General features: G+C 40.9%; 1 long non-coding RNA gene across 1 annotated transcript in view; it reads right to left on the minus strand.

Annotated features, from left to right (window-relative positions):
* Positions 1–326: 326 nt before the first annotated feature.
* The window catches only part of LOC116587059, an 85,110-nt gene continuing 63,382 nt past the window's right edge, over positions 327–22,054 (minus strand). The window contains exon 4 of the long non-coding RNA XR_004284284.1: positions 327–398. This is a non-coding gene — a long non-coding RNA (uncharacterized LOC116587059). The remainder of the gene's footprint in view (positions 399–22,054) is intronic.

Raw genomic sequence — 22,054 nt, forward strand, 5'->3', positions numbered from 1 at the left:
TTTTTTTAAAAAAATTATCTACTCTTTAGAGATAGTACCACTGAATAATAAAGATTGCCCTAGCCTCCCAGCAATTAATCTGTCATTATCCTCAAAGTAACCCATGTCTAAATGAGTCCTGTGGCAATGCTACCATGGAAAGTTCTCCACTGTAAAGAAGTCACCGCAGTAGTGGTAGAGGGGGGAAGGAAGAGGGAGAGTTGTTTTAGCAATTTTATAAAAATTAAATTAAGAATAACATTTGAGGACTAATTGAGAATCTAACACAGTTTAAGATTAGACTTATTTTTTGGTTAGTCCAATATTTCTAGAAGCTATTTTTGTTTGTTACCTTTTACACCACTTGTTCCAAGTATAGAGGAGAAGGGAGGGCTGTTTCCTTCTGCTAACAGGTGGGGCTGAAAGGAAAACTTTTATAGTCACTCATGACGAGGAGCCCAGTTAAGAATTTTATTTTTGTGGAAATAATACTTCAAGATACGTAGAGGTCAACCTTAACCAGATCATAAAAAAGGGAGAAGTAGCCGAATGAGTCTGGCCCTGATTCCCTGCACAAAAGGGCTTGCTGTGCTGACTTAGGATGCCCTATCATAACATGAGGTGGGCATTCTGTGCCCTGGAAAAACATCATTTCCATTTTGTTCTTGGAGCCTGAACTATTTTAAACTTTGTTGCTGCTAAAATAAACACAACATCACATAAACATGTATGAGCACAGGAGTAATGAGAAAACAGAAATGGAGCAAAGACAACCTGATTTTGAGAGCATAAGATGAAACTTGAAGTGGTCTAAGGTCGCAAAGGCATCAAATACATGCCACAAGACCGCCATGGATTTGTCAAGTATCTGGTGAAGATGCTCTTGTTACATGGCTTGTCGGTTCAAATTGTCAGTTCATTTCCTATTATTTCTAAGTACAAAATGCAAGAGGTGGAAAAAACCTTCATAGTAGGGAAAACATTAAAAATGACAAAAAGAAAACTCTCCTAGATCAGGTGAGAAAAAAAAGATGATGACAATGGTACGTTCTACTGACTTCCCAGAAAAACTGAAAAGATGTTGTAAACAAAGAACTTCTGTTTTACTCCAGAATACTTTCAGAGAACATTCTAAGGGGGGAAATGTAATCCTGCTTGCCACTTGTTATCTATATCATAATGCTGAGTATTTTTATTTTCTCAAAATCCAACCCTAGGGTGATTTTTTTTAAAGATTTTATTTATTTATTTGAGAGAGAATGAGTGAGAGAGAACATGAGAGAGGAGAAGGTCAGAGGGAGAAGCAGACTCCCCAAGGAGCTGGGAGCCCGAGGCGGGACTCGATCCTGGAAGTCCAGGATCATGACCTAAGCCAAAGGCAGCTGCTCAACCAACTGAGCCACCCAGGCGCCCCCTAGTGTGATTTTTTTAACCCTTTCTCGGTCTCTTAAAGACAAACCGAAAATGAATGTAGCTTCAAAGGGGTCACAGAAACTTCTTTAATCTTGTATCATAGTGAAAGTACACTGAGGAATCTGATAAGGCAGATCAAACACTTTCCTCCAGTTGCACTCTTGTGATTTCCCCTCTAGAACAGTGCCACTCCATAAAAACTTCTTAGTAGTTTAAATGCATTATTCCAACCCACAAAAATAACAGTTGATGAACAGGCTAGTTTTATGTGGCCGCTGAGAAGGCAGTCATAATTTCAAAATTCTAATGGTCCCTACACCCTCAATTTTGTTTATGGGTCAGGAAGGTGTTTTTTTTTTTTTTTAAGGTTTATTTATTTATTTTAGAAATTGAAAGAGAGTGTGTGTAGGGTGGGAAGGGGGAGAGGGAGAGAGATAATCTCAGGCAGAATCCATGCTGAGTGTAGAACCCAATGTGGAGCTTGATTTCACGACCCTGAGATCATGACCTGTGCCAAAATCAAGAGTTGGATGCTTAACCAAATGAGCCACCCAGGCATCACTATGGCTCAGGAAGTTCTAACTACTTTGAGTTTCCATTCTTCTCCCAAGTTTGGTGAGCATCTTTATGACCATTACTTTGCTCTTTATCAGGTAAATTACTTATCTCCATTTCATTAAGGTCTTGTGCTGAGGCTTCGTCTTGTTCTTTCATTTGCAGCATATGTCCCTGTCTTCTCATTTTGCTTGACTAGGTGTTTGTATTTATGCATTATGCAAAACAGCTACCTCTCCCAGATTGGAAGGAGTGGCCTCGTGTAGTAGATGAAATTTATCATTGAACCCCTTGCCTTAGTTTTAGGTGGTTTCTCAAACCTTTGTGATTGTCTAAGTAGCCTGATATATTCTTGAAAGTCCTAATTGTTGACTGTGTGGCTGCAACTGTTGGTGTTCCAAAGAGAGTGACCTCAGTTAGCACCTACTTTCAGGATGATTGGAAACCAGATCCTCAAGCAGCAGTTTTTAATGTATGTTAATGCATAGGTCCTGTGGGACCACCTGCTGACCTCCACACCAGGAGATCTAGAGGTAGCCCCTGAGTGACAACTGTGGCTTCAGATGAGTAAGTTCCTTTCTGGGAGGTACCAGTGAGCTGTGGTGAGGCCAAGGCACAAAGACACAAAGGCACAAAGATGATGTCCCCTGGCATAGGTTCCCTGAGAACACCTTTGCAACCTCTACATGTGTAAACGCCTGAAGACTATCCCTCAGGTTGAAGCTTCAAGACACGTAAATCAACCTTCTCAGGGCAGACTGGGAAAGTGTTTCAGTCTGCAATCTATGCAGCACCAATGGTATGGTGGCCTGCCCAGAACTGTCTTTTCTATTGCTACAGTCCTGTGAGGTCCAGGAACACAAGCCCCTCTGGCCACCAGAGCCAGGTGACCAAGAGGCGTCCATTGTGTGTAATGTGCTCACCTACCAGCTTTAGCAAGGTTGTGGAAAAGTGCTGAGAGAGGGGTACCTCCATGGCATTAGTCAGGCCAGGAAAGAATTGTAGGGTCAGGGGATAGAGGCCCTATATATAAGCACCTGCCTCCTCTAGCAAGGGAGAGGGAGAGTGTTCTTGCCAGCACCTCCATTTCCAAAGAAAGTTCCAGCTGGTCTCTGCCCCTCTGGCAGATGCTTTAAGACTAGCGAAGAATCTCCCTCAGACAGATCAAGTCACTTCTCATATTGTTGCTTTTGTAATAAGTCCTGGAACAAATGAATCTATGCATGATCCCCCCTCAAAAAGAGTATATCAGATCCACATAGCCCCTTAAGCCCCCTAAGCATAAGTCTCTTGATTTCCAAAGCCAGATGTTTTAAGGGCTCTGTCTTTCAAGGGCAGGTCCCAAGGGTTGAGGTGCCAGATGTGCACACAACCCCTCACTCCTTGGGGAGAAACTCAGACCCATGACATCCCTTCCTATAGTTTATGCCACACACTAGGGGTAGGGTTTTTGGAGACACTACATCATTGCCTCTCTTACCTGTCTCCATGTTATCTTTCTATCCCTTATTGTAGAGGGAGTTATTCAGCTAGTTTTTAGTTCTTTTTCTGCAGGAATTAATCCACAGGTAGCTGTAGATTTGGTGTTTCCATGGGAGGAGGTGAATTCAAGGTCTTCCTACACCACCACCTTGGACTGGCCTGTCCACAGCAAGTAATTTTTGAGGTAGGCCTTGAAGGATGAGAATTTTTTCCAGATGAAGAAAGGAATGTTTAGATAGAGAGAAGACAAAGAAAATAAGCATGTGGATGGAAATGTTAATGTAGAAACCGTAGTTAACATAATAATCATAAAGAAAATAGTTAAAACATACTAAATTAAAATGATTTTTCCATTAAAGTGAAAAGGACAAAAATAAGGTACAATTCCCATTCCATCAATGACTCCTTATGATATTCCAGGCATGGTCCAAAGTACTTTTTATTTAATTCTCACAGTGATGCTAAGTAGTATATATTATATCCCCATTTTATGGGTAAGAAAGCAAAGTTTCTGAAAAGTTGAAATATCTACATAGCTGTGAGAGGACCCCATCCTAGGTCTACGTGATTCCAAACTTATGATCTTAACAACTGTCTTATCTAGGAACTGAAAATGAAAACTAAATTTGAGTTAAAACCTCATGCTATCACTTAAGTTAAGGAATTGCCAGCTGAGAAGCAGCTAAACCCCCAACTTTCTGCAGATTAATACAGTTAAGCTTTATTTTTTTCCTCACGAAAATTCTGAAGTGGATGTTCCTGATCCACAGGACTGTTCTTTAAGCAGTAAGTCAGGGACTTACAAACATTCTCTCTTGTGATTTCATTGTCTTCTCCCTCCAAAGTTGCTCTTGAAAGAGCTGGAGACTTTATGGCTCAGGCAGCTCACCTCACTCCCACTCTATTGGCTAAAACTCAGTCATGTGACTCTGCCTTGTTGCAAAGGAGGATCATCCCTGTAGCAAGCAAAATCACTCTGTCAGAGAGCCATGAAATCTGCTTTGAGTGTCGAAAGGTTTTAAAGAAATAATGAGCACTTCACTCAGGTCATTTAAATAAACAGATTTTTACTTACTTCTCTTCATACCAAAGTAGGAAATTCTTAAAAACATTAGCATATAATCTGAAGAGGAACTCACCAGAAATCATTTCCCATGTTTGTTTTTAAGGAAGGCAGTAAATATTGCATAATGAATTCCACAGTCAAGAGGAGAGTTATAGGCTGAGTAGGCCATTGCCAAAATCAAAAGTAAAAAATATTTTGGATTTTTCAGTAGATGAACTAACCTGTAATTAAGAATTTGTAAAAAGTAAAAACATGATCCACAAGCAAATGATATTAAATATATTCCACGTTTTAGATTCTGACGAGTTAAACCTTTATGCTAACTACCCTCCTTGCCTTTACCTAGGCCTTCCGTGTCTGTCTACAGGCACATTACCTCTCCTCCTACAACTCACCCCTAGCCACAACTGCCACCCCTGTTATTCTGCAAACATCAGGCATGCTCTCAGTGCAGGGTCTTTGCTCTAAGGAAACAGGCAGAACTTCTCTCCGTATGATTGATTGACAAAGACAGATGCACCTACAATGGTCATATAGTTGAAAAGTGCTTGATCATGGTATGGAGCTGATTTATAAACCTGATCTGGACAAGGAGAAATCCAAGTCCAAGCTCAAATGGTAGACATGATAAGAGAGTCGCAGGCCGTTACATGGCCCTGAAACAGAAGCTCTACAGATGGATGAAATGAGTTTGGGCTTAGTTATCTTAGAGAAAACAGAACTATTCCCTAATAATTCTCTTGATATATGGAAAGAATATTTTAAGGGAACCACCAAAGCTGAGACTCATTTATACCAAGTATTGTATCAACTCTCAGAAGGAGCAAAGTGGAGACACAGAGACATGGAGGAAGTTATGGCACAGCCCAGGCAAGAGATGATGAAGTCTCAAAGAAAGAACAAGGAAACAGACAGGAGATGTTAGGGCCAGAAGATACTTAAGAAGTCAAGTCAGTCAGACATGATGAATGATCCTGTGTATGAGGAAGTGTCTAAACCAACTTCCAGATTTTAGGCTCAGATGACTGAGTCAATGGTAAGATCACCAGTTTCCACAGTGAAAACTCAAGAAGGAACTGGAAGGCAACTTGTTGAATTTAAATGCATGTAGGGCACTCAGAAATAGATGCTAAGAAGGTTCTGAAGCTGGAGAAGTGGTCCTGTGTTTTCACACTCGCTCATAATTAGTACACTTTGGAGGAACATACCCAAGAAAGCCCAACCACATCTTATCTAAGGAAATGAAGTTGAAGTACTGCTAAAAACCCTGAACTTTGTGTATAAAGCAAACCTAAGAAGACTCTGAAAGATGGAGAAGAGAAGAGGAAACTGACTAGGCACCTTGGGACTTGAGGACAACATGATGTTGAGATCCTTGGGTTTTCTTTTTGCCTCACATATCCCAGACAGGGTACTGGAGAGGCCAGCAACTCAAAAACGAAAAAAAAAAAAAAAGTATAGACCATAAATCCCTGAGAAAAGTTTGTTCCCTCTTTTGGAAGGACTGGGGAAAAGACAACCTAGCAAGATAGAAAAAGTTGAGACAAGAACCACTTTACCCCAGCCAAACACCACACAAAAAAAATATGGTCCCCACTGTCTTCCATCAGCAAAGGCCAAGCAAGAGCTCAGACTTCCATTATCACACATTCCCAAGATGACAAACTTACAAAAAGGAAGAACAGATTTGTGGTTGCCAGGGGTTAAGAACGGTGTGTGTATTGGTTTTTTTTTGGGGGGGGGGCGGGGGTTGGCACCTGCGTGGCTCAGTCATTAAACATCTGCCTTCTGCTCAGGTCATGATCCTAGGGTCCTGGGGTCAAGCCCTGCATCAGGCTCCCTGCTCAGCAGGAAGCCTGCTTCTCCCTCTCGACTCCCCCTGCTTCTGTTCCCTCTCTTGCTGTGTCTCTGTCAAATAAATAAATAAAAATCTTAAAAAAAAAAAAAAAAGAATGGTGTGAAAATGAGAAGTGATTACAAAAGGGTGGCATGAAAGCCATGTTTGTGGTGATGGAAGAGTTCTGTATCTTCATTACACTGGTGGTTATATGAATCTACCCTGACAAAGTGACAAAGATCTATACACACACGTCTTGTACCAGTGTCAGTTTGCTGCCTCTGACACTGCCCGATAGTTTTGTAAGAAGTAACTGTTGGGGGTGCCTGGGTGGCTCAGTGGGTTAAGCTGCTGCCTTCGGCTCAGGTCATGATCTCAAGGCTCTGGGATCGAGTCCCGCATTGGGCTCTCTGCTCAGCAGGGAGCCTGCTTCCCTCTATCTCTCTCTCTCTCTCTGCCTGCCTCTCCGTCTACTTGTGATCTCTGTCAAATAAATAAATAAAATCTTTAAAAAAAAAAAAAATAAGTAACTTTTGGGAGAAACTGAGTGAAGAGTATCCAGAATCTCTTCACTACCTTTGCAAGTTTCTGAGAAACTATAATTTATTTATATTTACATAAATATATTTAAATATATTAATTTCTAAGTAAAACGTTTTCCATTTTTAGAGAAACACACACACTGAACAAAACTGATTATAGAAATGGGTCACCACATGATATTTGGTTTTAGTACTTCTTTCATAGGTGCTTTACCATAGGGATGTCTGAGTTTATTAAAATTTACAGCACTTCAACAGAACAATAATCTACACTCTGCAAATTCTATCCAGAAGGAGCTAGATCTTTCTCATTTTCCTCAACATGCTTTGTTACTTGGTTACAGCCCCTGTTTGTATCTCTAGTTCTACTGTTTCCTAATTCCATTACCTTCTGAAGAGTATCAGTCTCATCTGTGAAATGGGGCTAAGAATATATGGCACCCACATGGTTGTATTTAAAGTCCTTTCCAGCGTGCCTGGATGGTTCAGTTGGTTGGGCATCCAATTCCTGATTTCAGCTTGCATGATGATCTCAGGGTCGTGGGATTGAGCCCCGCTCAGTGTGGAGTCTGCTTGTCCCTCTTCCTCTGCTCCTCCCCCTACTTCTCTCAAATGAATAAATGAATAAAATCTTTTAAAAAAATTAATAAAAGTCCTTTCTTAATACTGAATCCAAAATGGAGAGAGTTCTGTTATCCAATTCTCCCTCAGCTGTGGTACTTTATGGGGAAAAAAAAAATACAGTATAGCAACCACCAAGCCAAGAAAAACAGTGAAGAATTTTGCATACATTGGGCTAAAGAAAAATTATAGCTGTGTCGCAAATGAAAAGCAATGTTATACATGCGCGATGCTCGTTGTTTAAAATGATGGAGCATCAAGTGACGATACCAGAACTTACAGTATAGCAAAATGCTACATGTGTGAGTGAAACGTGTAGTCCCAGCATACAAAGACTCCTAAAGGCACCAGAAAGCTACTCTCTTTGTCTCTTTGGATTCCATGAGCGACCCCTCTCCCTAGCCTGGAAAGAGAGTCAACAGTTAGGAGGCTGTTTCAGGAACGTTGGCCAACAGTAGTGAACTAAAGCATTCGCGATGGAAAATGAAAGGAGGATATAAGAGATATGCTGATGATGAACTAGAAATCAAGAAAAAGGAAAAAATTAAGAGTGGCCGCAGAGTCCTGGCTTGGGGGACAAGGGTGCCACTCAAGGAGATATGAAAAACAAGAGGGAGAGACGGGAGTAAATTTAATAAGTCCATCTGGAGACATATTTAATTTCACGAGTCTGTGGATATGCAGATGTGGAGCTAGAAGAGAGGCCTGTGGCAGAGGACTCAATTTGGGGCTAGTGACACACTAACTACAAGCTGTAAACATGGGTGTGTCCTCCCAAGAAGGATACAGAATGAGAAGAGAAGGCAAAGACAGCGCCCTGAGGAAGGCTGAAACACATGGCTGGCAGGAGAGCTTACTGGAAAAGCAACTCAAAAGGAGCAAGCAGAGAGAGAGGAGAAAGCAGGGAGAGAGGGAAGTCTTGGAAGCCAAGTGAGGAAAGAGAGGGACAGGGTTGGGTGACCCATGGATTTGACGCATGGATGTCAGTGGTAGTGGCAGGGTGAGGGGTTGGTCCCCAGCCATCCGGGTCACCTGGACACTCGTCAGAAATGCCCATTCTCAGACCTATTCCAAAACTACTGAATCAGAAACTCTAGGGAGGAAGCCTCAGAATCTATGCTTTGACAAACTCTCTAGATGATTCTGGGGCCACCAAAGTTTGGGACACACAGATCGGGAGCAAGAGAAGGAATTGTCAATGAGGGGAAGAGAGGGATGGTCAAGGGAGAAATTTGTTTTTCAAAATTAGAGATTTTAAACCTGCTTCTATGTTATGAGGGAAAGAATATTTTTAAAAAGAAGAAACTGGGCATATAGGAAAAGAGAAGTGCCGGAACCAAGTCTTGGAAAAAAGTGGATGGTGACTATTCTGAGGTATAAAGACAGAGAAGCAGCCTAAGAATTCTATCCAAGTGCTGGAACCCACCCTGTCCATTAAGTAAAGCAATGAGGACAAGATACTTCTGCTATGACAGGTCTGCCTCTGACACTTCAACCATCTCCTCCTCCAAGAATCTCTTTCATTTACTGTGTGACTAATAGCTTCAGGATTTAGAGTCTTTTCATTTCATGTAAAACGTAAAGTTTGGGGAGGCCCAACGCAGATTAACAGGCGACCTAGACCAGGACTCTGGACTATTTGGGACATGCAAGCTTACCTCCACCATATTCGGGTACTCTGGCTAAGCTGTTAGGTTCCATACTGGATGTTCTCCATGTTTGGGGCCACATGAGCTACATTTGCTTTAGAGTCAAGACCCAAGAAGGCCAAGAGGAGCAGCATTTTCCTAGGCCAGAGGCAAATGAGAAAGGGATGTCTCGGGCTTTTTCCAGACAAAGTTAAGTAGAAGACACTCGCCCAGTGCTTCAACAAAAACGATATTCTACCTTCTGGGGTGATTCAAAATGTCAAATACAGCCAAAATTTAAAGGGTGGGGGAGAGGTTTGTCTGGTAGGAAAAAAAGGTGGGGGGGGGGTTGCTGGTTATGACAGTCACTGTTGGTAATGTTGACTTTATTTTTCCTCTGGTCGAGCTGGTCTGCAAAGGCCTGGCGCACCCAGGCAAGAGACGAAGGCAAAACAAGTGTCTGTACGGGAGACCTACAGGGAGATTCAAAGATTTGTAACTTTCATTAACCCCAAGCCTTACTTTCTTTTTTTCAAAAACATGGTGCTAAATCTTTGTGGCTCTAACCCCTGGTTGACAGCCTTTAATAAGGAAGTCCAGACACTGGGAAACCAAAAATAAACAGAACTACAGACCAAATCACATTCTCCTTTGAAAGTCGCTGCTAAAAGCCCAAGGGAACACCATTAACATCACAGGAAAAGTAGGCAATTAATTTCCTTTCTAGGGGCTTTTAGAATGTGTACCAGAATCGACCACGGAGAGCAAATGAATGCCGCATCAAGACGTTCGTCTAGATCACCAATTAGTCTGCTCAAAGTCCTGTCTGATAGGAATTCCTGTTGACTACCAGTGTGGATGAGGTGGGAGAGGTGAAGAGAGAGCCCCGATTCCCAGCACCAAGCCATGCACTGTCCACTTCCAACTGAAGGCCGTTTTCTTCTTTCCCACTCCACTCCAGGGAAAGGAAAGTCACATTGGGGAACTGCAGGGTAAAAAACAAAGTCAGACAGATACTCAGAAGGATCCATCCTGACTGCTGTGGCCAAGAAGCAACAAAGAGTTATAAAACATAAACCTGGTAGCTAACCCCCGAGAATAAGCCAATGCAATTCTTCAAGAAGTGTCTCTTCTAGTTTTCTAGGGTCAGAACCAAGACTATGGATCGAAGGAGATTGCCTTTTATCTGCCTCGGGTTCTCAAAAGATGATGAAGATTCACTGAGATGCCAGTAAACGTATCCATAGGCTAGAGGAGAAGCAGAGCCAGAGTTCAAGACACTGGGTCTTATCAGTGAAGCAAAACCACTTCCAGAAGGCAGCCAGTGTTCCTGTCACAAACATGGCGGCAGGCGTTAACACTCTGAATGCAACAGGGAGGGGTTAGCACTTCGAATGCAGGCAAAGGCAGGGTAATGGAGAAAGCTACAGAGTTCTTCTGCACATTTTAGTTGCTTTTTTGGAAACTATAGCCCAGGATAGAAGGGAAGCATAAGACTCTTGGTCTGTCCAAGGAGAAACAATCCAGTGACATCACACTTCAAAATGAGAATTGAACAGAGTAGACATAACCGGGCTCTCCCCTAAAGAAATGGGATCTTTTGAGCCAAAGTAAAATGAGTTAATCACTGGGCTAAATGGTCTTTGGGCACCTGGCCTGAATGGCATTTCTCACATTTGGGTATGCAGGGACTCCCTAGAGGAGCGCCAGAAATACAGCAGAAAGTGTTCATGTCTCTCCCGGAGAGGGTGTTCTGCCCACATGATGTTATGAGACTGCCATACGGCTGAAGGACATCACATAGTCTGTCCAAACAGGTAGCTCTCATTCCTTTTTGCTCTTAAATTTTTAGAGCTCTTTTGACTTCAGTGCCATCATCATGGCTCCCACATAAATCAAATGTCTGCGGAGCACCAAGAAGCAGGACTGACCTGCGGCATGAGCGACTGGGACTTAGAAGATATTTCAGGCTGAAGAAGGCCCACAGGAGACTTGCAACCCTAGGTCTTCATTTTTGTGAGGCCAATACACTTTTCATTTCTAGGTTCGAAAAGATTCTTCGATTGAATATGTTGACAAGATAGAAGAAAAGAGTGCAGAGCCCCCTCCCCCCTATGGAGAGCACAGGAGGTGGCAGTGGATCATTTTAGAGAGGAAAGAGCGCCAACCACCTAAAACAAAAGTCCAGCCACCCATTCACAGGAGTCCGGAAGCCCTCAAATCTGTGGGAAGAGGTGAGCTGTCACACAGACAAACACACATGGCCCCACTGTGCAGGAGATGGAAATGTCACACGAATGAGGATATTTTCATTGTCAATTATGCTAGAGGCAGGAACGAGTCACCCCCTTCAGATTTAGGACCAAGGAGAGAAAACCAGAGTCCCATTGCCTATATTTGAGGAGACCAAAAGAGACTTCAAGAATGAATTTCAAAGTGCCGAGAGATAAATACTGCTGGTAATATCTGCACTGGCCAAGGTGCCTGTTTCCTGCTTTCCCAAGTCCTCCCCAGCTGCTGCTCACAGTTCTGCTTGGAGCTGGGCAACACCTCTCCACCTTCCTCCTTTTTGCCTGGGAGCAACATCTCTCAGCTAGTGAAATCACAGATTTTCATCAAAATAACAAGACCCCCAAGTGGAATTTTAATCGCATGCACCTTTAATAAACCAACTAAGATCTCCTAAAATGGTGGTCACTTTTCATGTAGGGAGGGAAAGACGGAGGCAGTCAAGAATATACAATGGGGAAAAGTCAGTCTCTTCGATAAATCCTGTGCAAAAGACTGGGCCACTATCTTATGCCATACACAAAAATGAACTCAACATAGATTAGAGATTTGAATGTGAAATCTGAAGCCACTAAACTCCTAGAAGAAAACATAGCTAGTGTCTCCTTGACATAGGTCTCGGGGAATCATTGTTTGAATCAGACACTACACGCACAAGCAACAGAAGCAAAAGTAAACAAGTAGGACTACAGCAAACTAAAAAGCTTTGATAAGGCAAAAAGGAACCATCAAAAAAATGAAAAGACAACGTTCTGAATTGGAGAAAGTACTTGTAAATCATATATCTGATATAGAGCTAATATTCAAAATACATTAAAAAGTCATATAATTCAATAGCAACATATATACATATATATGTATATATATGTATCCAATTAAAAAATGGGCAGAAGGTCTGAATAGACATTTTCCCAAAGAATACAGATGACCAACAGGTACATGAAAAGATGCTCAACATCACTCATCACCAGGGAAATGCAAATCTAAACCACAACAAGATATCACCTTACACCTGTCAGAATGGCTAAAATCAAAAATACAAGAAACAACAAATGTTGGTGAGAATCTGGAGAAAAGGGAACCCTTTTGTGCTGCTGGTAGAAATGCAAAAGGATGTAGCCAGGGTGGAAAATATGTATGGAAGTTCCTTAAAAAATTAAAAATAGAATTCTCATATGACCCAGTAATTCCACTTATGGAATATTTATCCACTTCTGGGTATTTATCCAAAGAAAACAAAAACATTAGCTCAAAAGGATATATGAACCCCCATGTTCATTGCCCCATTATTTACAATTAGCCAAGGTACAGAAGCAACCCAAGTGCCCATCAATGGGTGAATGGATTAAAAAAATTGTAATATATCTAGTTCTAGATCTAGTTTATATGTCTATATCTATATCTATCTATTTTTCTATCCATCTATTTATCTATACAAAGGAATGTTATTCAGCCATAAAAAAGGAAAGAAATCTTGCCATTTGTGACACACAGAGGGCCTTCAAGGACATTACACCAAATGAAATAAGTCAGATGAAGAAAGATTAATACTGTGTAATCTCTCTTATAGATTAAACTTAAAAACAAAAAGCAAACAAATAAACAGGCTTACAGATACAGAGGACAGATCGGTGGGTTGTTGGGGACCAGGGGTGGAAGGTGAGAGGAATGGGTGGAATGGTTTGGTTTTTATTTTGAATAAATTGAATAAAGTACAGGAACAACACACACTGACTCTCCAACAGGCATTCAATCCATGACCTTGATTTTGTTTTCCTTTCTGATTGTTTCAGGAGACGAGAGGGTAACACAGTTCGGGGGAAGCAGCAGCTGGAAAGCTTTATAACAAAGGACAGTCACCTTAAACTTCCATTTAAGAAGGAAATATAAAGGTTATTACAGGACCAGTGACCAGGTTCAGTGTGAGCACACCTGAGACCATATGAAACTTGAGGGGTCTAACACATACAAAGCCACCTCCGAACTATCGAGAAGGGAGAAATAGGCCTTTCCGGCGTTAATTTTAATATATGTTTCCAGTACCTTTTTCAGAAAGCTGAAAATTGCCAATAAATATAGCTTTCATATATATATAAAATATATATATATATATAAAATTATATCTTTATAACTAGTGACACAAACCAAGAGTAGACCTCTTATCTTGACTTATTCTGTTTATCTTATAAAATATTTTTCAGAAATTTAAATATAAATTTATTTCTTAAGGGGTCACGTGTTAGTTTGACTCTTTGGGGTTGCAAAGAAAAGACAGAGAGCAGTGGCCCTGAGCACATACAAGGAGCCTGCAGAAGCTCTGTTGTGTGTTGACTCCTTTGCCCCAACCTCCCCACATCTCCTGGTATTTTTTACCTTTAACTTCCCCCAGGAGAATTTTGGGGCACAGGACTGGGAGGCTCGATCCTGGTGCTGCAGGTCAGCTGGCCGCGTTGCTGTGGGTGCCCAGTTCCATTGCTAACCAAGCCAGGTTGATCCGTGCTACCAAATGGCCCTCATCAAACACTTGCAGCAAACACCTGCAGGCGCGGGAGGTCACGATCCGTCAGGAGGAGGTACGCAGGGGAAGTGGAGCAGGAATGGAGAAGCTCTTCTTGTTAAAAAAATATGTTCCTATAGAAATGGGAACAGCCTTCCCATTTCAACCTAATAAATGTCTACTTTTAACAGGGCAATGGTGTGCACGGATAGGTTGGGAACCACTACTGTATTAAGATAAGGCTTAAGAGAAGGGAACATTTTTTCCCTTCATTGGCCTATTTTCTTTTTTTCATTTTTTGGTTGCTCTTTCATAGTTAAACAACTTTATTTTTATATAAAATGTAAATTAGCCATTTTATATAAAATATAAATTATACAAAATAAATCTGGCAACACATATATATTTATCTCTACATATAATAAAATACCAGAGACTGAATACACGCACCGACGCCAGCCAGGCCACATGCAAAGATAGAGCTTGGGGGGGCTCCTGGGGTCTCAGTCAGTTAAACATCTGACTCTTGGCTTCAGCTCAGGTCGTGACCTCGTGGTTGTGGGACCGAGCCCCACGTCGGGGTGGAGCTCAGGACAATCTGCTTCTGATCGCTCCTCCCTCTCCTCCCCCTTCTGCCCCTCCCCGCTCTCTCTAACATGAATAAATAAAATCTTTAAAATAAATAAATACTATACAAATAATATAAAAAAATAGACATGTAAAAATAAATACATAACTAAATAAAATATGTTTTTTAAAAGATAGAATTTGGTCTCACAAGCTGCCACAACGTGTCCACCTGCAATAACCAGCCTAGGAAACCAGGCAGGAGGTGAAAGCAGAAAAACCCACGTTTCTCAGAAATGATGCCTCCAGGCTTGCCCACATTTCACTCACCCCACACAGGCAAACACCTAAACACTCGGCCTTATTTCAGCCTCTGAAGACCACCCAGGGACAAGCAAACTGAGACCCACAGTTTGCATTTCCAATTTCAAATGATGTTTTACGAAAACACTTTCCAAGAAAATGGCTGCAAGAGGCTCAAACACAAACACTCTCGTTCATATTTCATCCTCAATGAAGATGAAAAGCGCTCGGATAAAAAGTTTTCTTTCCATACAGCAGGTTCTAACCACAGGGTTTTACCACTGCGAGTTAAAAGGATGCCCCAGTCTACCAGCGACACAGCTCTCGGGCCCCTGGAAGTTTCTCAGAGCGGGTCCTGTTCCTGTCCACTAGCTGAATGTGCACTGGGGACAGCTGGCCACTTGCCACTTACATAGAATGTGGACAGCATTGCTTTTTATCCACGCAATAAATAATATTGCAAAGTTGCTTGGTTTTTTCCTTAAAATTCTCTCAGGATAAGTTTGTTGTGAAAATAAAAGTCAAAATATTAAAACTTTTCCTTTACCTCTTAATACAGTTTGGAGGTCTTAGTAAAAAAAGCCAAGGGTTTTACAGGGAGTAGCTTTCATGGTCAGGAAACATCAAAGCATCTTAGCATGTGTTTCATAAATTCACAGCAGCAGAACTTGCCGTTTTAATTTACATGACATGACATGCAGGCTACCCAGACCTGAGAGGATCAGAAAGCTTTGGGCGGAAGAAGGAGAATTTCTATAAACTCATTCGACAAAATACACTTAAATAAATTAGGTCGTTGTTTCTCTTTCCATGTCACTTTTGCTGGGTTAAAATTTAGTGGCCAATGAATAGAATCTAGACCTAAATTCAAGCTAAGCTTCTTCCCTACCAGATGCATGTCGCCTTTGTTCTTGTTGCATTCATTTTGTACATTCCAGCATAATACATACTTAAAAAGTGTAAAATTGGTGAAGAAATCAGAGAAGCTATACGTGTCACACTTAACTTTACTCCAGCTTTCAGAAACATGACGTAAACGTGAACATGTCTATGACAGGCCGAGTGCACATTTTATTCTGTATGTTCTAAAAGGAAGCATCACCTGTGGATAAGGAACCCCTCCCTACAGAAACGTTATCGTTTCGGTATCTGTTGAACTAAACACAGGTTACAAATCCTCAAAAGCCTTTTCCTGCATTCCATTCTCCAGAAGAAAGGTAAAGAGGCAGGGTGATGGACATTCATTTTGTGCAGCTTTCATGAAAAATAAGAAAGTTCTGCCTTAAAGTCTGATGTCCTAAGCACACTCCTCCCATCAAAGCATCAGCATCATGAAAACATAATAGCATAGTCTAGGCTTTCTCTTACACCCCAGGAAGGGCTCCGTTTAGGGGCTGGAGAGCAGACCATGCAGGCCAGGCCTCTCTCGGGGGATAACAAAGCTGAAAAGCTGATACTGGATACACTCAGTGGAACTTGCAGAAAATTGCTTTTAAAACAGAAGAGAGTTTCTCACTACCAAGGGGAAGGGTTAGTCTTGTGTGTCAATGTGACATGGCTAGAGTACCTAGTTAGTCAATCAAATGCTAGTCTGGATGAAAGTATTCTGTAGATCTAACACTTACTCTTTAGCTTTAAAGAAAGCAGATTACCCTTGATAATGGGAATGGCCCTCATCCAATCTGTGGAAGGCCTGAAGCTCAAAACTGAGGTTGCTCAGGGGAAGAAGAAATTTCACCTGCAGACACAACACCAGCTCCTTGTCAAGTGTTTTAGGGTGACTCTTCCTGATGGCCTGTCCCAGTGCCAACCCCCACACTTACTGTCTTTGTTTCTCTGGGAGAACCGTGACTGAGAGACCAACTGACTGGTCTAGGATGGTATCAGTCTAAGCTCATAGAAAAATAAAGGACCTCATTATATCCTAAATGTTAGTCACCTGCCAAATCCCAAAACAGTGGTTTTATAAATTTTAGAGGACAGAATAGCAGAGATTTAAAGTGATTTGCTACTCTGTCTTTAAATGTCACACAGATGGGCTTTAGTAAGAATATTCTCTATCATACAACTAGTTAATGCCAATTTCTATCAAGTTGAAAAAACACTTGAAATTGGCACTTGCACCAGTTGGGGATCCATTGCTGTTCAATGGCTGTGGCTTTTCAGGTGGAAAGGAGCACATGTGGAAGATGCTTTCTGAAACGCTACCACAAGCAAAGTCTACTAAAATAAGTACGCTGTCGGGGTGCCTGGGTGGCTCAGTCTATTCCACATCTGCCTTTGGCTTAGGTCATGATCCCAGGGTCCTGGGAGCCCTGTATTGGACCCCAGGGGGCCTGTTTCTCCCTCTCCCTCTGCCCCTCCCTACCACTTGCGCATGGCACTTTCTCTCAAATGAATAAATAAAATCTTTCCAAAAAATGAAATAAAATAAGTATGCCATGATAAATGCTAAAACAAAGTTGGAATTGGTATTAACCCATTTCCTAAGTTGCAGCTGTTCCAATAATTCCACCTTACCTGTCTTATTTCTAAAGCTTTTTGGAGGATTTTATTTTTTTGATCCACATCTAGGAATCTGTGTTCCAAATTTTTCACACAAACTGTCACTGATGAGTCCTACCAGTTCTTTCCCCACCACAAGACTACAAATTTTATTCCTGTTACATTCCTCTCCTGCCAAAATAGGCCCCTATGGCTGGATGGTTTTATTTTGTTCCATCATAAGTGAGTTTAATATAAGCTTGTCCAAAAAGAGACAGCAGTGACAGCTAAATTAAAAGTGGCACCAATTAATGTATTTAAGGAACACCATACGCAAACAGACAACAAATGAGGAGAGAAACTTTATACATGGAAAGCACACCAAGCTTAGCATAATCAAAATTTTTAAAGATTTTATTTATTTATTTATTTGTTTGTTTGTTTGTTTATATGAGAAGGAGAGTGAGATCATTAGTGAGGGGAAGGGGCAGAGGGAAAGGAAGAAGCAGACTCCTGGATGAGTGGGGAGCTCCATGTGGCTCTCAATCCCAGGACCCCGAGATCAAGGCAAATACTTAACTGACTGAGCCAGCCAGTCACCCCAATAGCCAATTTTTCTAGAAGGGCTGTGCCCCCAACACATTAGTGAAACCCCAAAGATCAAAGGAGCATAAATTGGGTCATGTTTCCTACTACCTGACTTCCCCTGGGCTGCAAATGCAGCCTGGGAAACAGTAGCATCAGTGTGAAATAATCAGAAAATGGACTAGTTCACACCCTCTCAGTTCGCCCTCTACTGCAGGACTTCTGGTCCATGTAGGTTACAAAGACTCTCAAGCCACCAGGCCCCTCTGATTATTGTAACCATGGAAAGATCATTTGCCTCTGCCCTCTAAACACTGTCAGAGACATAACCAAAATGTCTGCAGACTGTTTCCTCTTCTCCACCTCTTTCCCTCTGCCATACCATACTGCGCCCAATCCTGCTCTTAAGGAAGAACCTGACACCTGCCATTCCCTAGAGTTAGTGTGTTACCTTGGGCTCTCAGAGTTCTGACAAGTTTATATTTGCTCTAACCATGGGATCTGTTCCTTATCGAGGAGATTTCTGGCATCAGTGGTGGGCTGGGGTCAGGGAGGCAGAGAAGCCAACAGAGCTTTAAGCAATTTTATGACTCTAAGAAGACAAAATGGGATTTTAGGCTATAAATGTGGTCTTAAGAGGTCAGGATCTCTGGGCAGGACCTAGAGATCTTTATATCTATGCCACTCTGACCACTTCTGTTCAAACAACTGGAGGTTTTAGCCAATATGATTAAGCAAAACCAAACCAAACCAAACCCAAAAACCTAGGAAAAAATCTGATGAAGATTTTTAAGACATCTACACTGAAAATTACAAAGATTGAGAGAAATCTTTAGAACTATGCCATGCTCATGGATTGGAAGACTCAATATTTTAAAGATGTCAACTATTCCAAAATAAATCTATATCCCACCAGAGAGTATTGTGAAAATTTATAATTTATGTGGGAATGCAGAGACCCAAGAAGAGCCAAGACAAGTTAGAAAAACAAACATGATGCCTTACATGAGCAAATATCAACATACATGATAAAGTTATAACAATTGAGAGAGTGTGAATTCAGTGAAGAAAGTGTCATTGATCATTACAAGAGTGACACTTCAGTCTAGCAAAGAAAGAATGGACTTCTTAATAAATTGCACTGGAACAAATGGAAATCTGTATGTAAAGAAAAAAATCATCTTAAATCCTTACCTCACATCATACATAACAATTAACTCCACATGGATTATAGCCATAAAAGTAGGTAGTAGAAAATGGAGTGGGAAAAGAATATCTTCATGATCTTGGGGTAGGCAAAGAAAAAAAAATTAGAAGACACACAGCAATAACCATAAATAAAATGATGAATAAATTTGACAAAATTTAAAAGAATTTCAGTTCATCAAAATGCACCATTAACAAAGTGAAAAGGCAAACAACATTCTAACTGGTGTAAGGTGGCATCTCAATGTGGTTTTAATTTGAATCTAGTGATGATGAACATTTTTTCATGTGTCTGATAGCCATTTGTATGCCTTCATTGGAGAAGTGTCTGTTCATATCTTCTGCCCATTTTTTGATATGATCATCTGTTTTGTGTGTGTTGAGTTTGATGAGTTCTTTATAGATCCTGGATATCAGCCTTTTGTCTGTACTGTCATTTGCAAATATCTTCTCCCATTCCATGGGTTGCCTCTTTGTTTTGTTGACAGTTTCCTTTGCTGTGCAGAAGCTTTTGATCTTGATGAAGTCCCAAAAGTTCATTTTCACTTTTGTTTCCTTTGCCTTTGGAGACATCTTGAAAGAAGTTGCTGTGGCTGATATCAAAGAGGTTACTGCCTATGTTCTCCTCTAGGATTCTGATGGATTCCTGTCTCAAGTTGAGGTCTTTTATCAATTTCGAGTTTATCTTTGTGTATGGTGTAAGAGAATGGTCGAGTTTCATTCTTCTACATATAGCTGTCCAGTTTTCCCAGCACCATTTATTGAAGAGACTGTCTTTTTCCCACTGTATATTTTTTCCTGTTTTGTCGAAGATTATTTGACCATAGAGTTGAGGGTCCATATCTGGGCTCTCTACTCTGTTCCACTGGTCTATGTGTCTGTTTTTATGCCAGGACCATGTTGTCTTGGTGATCACAGCTTTGTAGTAAAGCTTGAAATCAGGTATCGTGATGCCCCCAGTTTTATTTTTGTTTTTCAACATTTCCTTAGCAATTCAGGGTCTCTTCTGATTCCATACAAATTTTAGGATTATTTGCTCCAGTTCTTTGAAAAATACAGGTGGAATTTTGATAAGAATGACATTAAAAGTAGAGATTGCTCTAGGCAGTATACACATTTTAACAATGTTTATTCTTCCAATCCAAGAGCATGGAATGGTCTTCCATCTTTTTGTGTCTTCTTCAATTTCTTTCATGAGTGTTCTGTAGTTCCTTGAGTACAGATCCTCTACCTCTTTGGTTAGGTTTATTCCCAGGTATCTTATGGTTCTTGGTGCTATACTAAATGGAATCGATTCTCTAATTTCCTTTTCTGTATTTTCATTGTTAGTGTATAAGAAAGCCACTGATTTCTGTACATTGACTTTGTATCCTGCCACATTACTGAATTGCTGTATGAGTTCTAGTAGTTTGGGGGTGGAGTCTTTTGGGTTTTCCATATAAACAATCATGTCATCTGCGAAGAGAGAGAGATTGACTTCATTGTCAATTTAGATACCTTTTCTTTCTCTTTGTTGTCTGATTGCTGTTGCTAGGACTTCTAATACTATGTTGAACAAGAGTGGTGAGAGTGGGCACTTCTCCAATGAAGACATACAAATGGCTATCAGACACATGAAAAATGTTCATCATCACTAGCCATCAGGGAGATTCAAATTAAAACCACATTGAGATACCACCTTACACCAGTTAGAATGGCCAAAATTAACAAGACAGGAAACAACATGTTTGGAGGGGATGTAGAGAAAGGGGAACCCTCTTACACTGTTGGTGGGAATGCAAGTTGGTGCAGACACTTTGGAGAACAGTGTGGAGATTCCTCAAGAAATTAAAAATAGAGCTTCCCTATGACCCTGCCATTGCACTACTGGGTATTTACCCCAAAGATACTGATGTAGCGAAAAGAAGGGCCATCCATACCCCAATGTTCATAGCAGCAATGGCCACAGTCACCAAACTGTGGAAAGAACCAAGATGCCCTTCAATGGATGAATGGATAAAGAAGATGTGGTCCATATATACAACGGAGTATTATGCCTCTATCAGAAAGGACGAATACCCAACTTTTGTATCAACATGGACGGGACTGGAAGAGATTGTGCTGAGTGAAATAAGTCAAGCAGAGAGAGTCAATTATCATATGGTCTCACTTATTTGTGGAGCATAACAAATAACATGGAGGACATGGGGAGATGGAGAGGAGAAGGGAGCTGAGGGAAATTGGAAGGGGAGGTGAACCATGAGAGACTATGGACTCTGAAAAAACAACCTGAGGGTTTTGAAGGGGCCGGGGGTGGGAGGTTGGGGGAAACAGGTAGGGGGTATTGGGGAGGGCACATATTGCATGGAGCACTGGTGTGGTGCAAAAACAATGAATACTGTTAGACTGAAAAGAAATTTTAAAAAATAATAATTTTTTTAAAAAGGCAAACAACAGACGAGGGATTTACAATGCAAATACGCAATGAAAGACTATTATCCAAAATATATAAAAACTCTTATAAGTCAATGAAAAAAATAAAAAGACCATCCAACAGAAAAATAGGCAATAGACTTGAACAAACAGGCACTTCACAAAATGAACATCCAAATATACATGAAACATATATAAAGGTGCTCATCATTAGTAATCAGGAAAATGCAAATTTAAACCACAATCAAATGCCATTATGTACTCACTAGAATATGAACCAATGAGAATATTAAGCAATTGGATCCCCCTATAGACTTTTAGTAATATAAATTAGTACAATCAATTGAAAATCATTTGGCATATCCACTAAAGCTGAATATATGTTTCACCTATGACTAATGATTCTACACCTAAGTACATCCCCAAAGGAAAAGAATACATATGTATACCAAAAGAAGTGTACAAGAATGCTCACAGAAGCACTCCATATAGTAACCAGAAACTGGAAACAGCTCTAACATCCATCAACAAAAAATGGTTAGTGGTTTATTCCTATAACGGAATGCTATGTGGCAATGAAAATGAACA

The sequence above is a fragment of the Mustela erminea genome, chromosome 3, assembly GCF_009829155.1.
Source record: "Mustela erminea isolate mMusErm1 chromosome 3, mMusErm1.Pri, whole genome shotgun sequence".
Taxonomy (NCBI): Eukaryota; Metazoa; Chordata; class Mammalia; order Carnivora; family Mustelidae; genus Mustela; species Mustela erminea.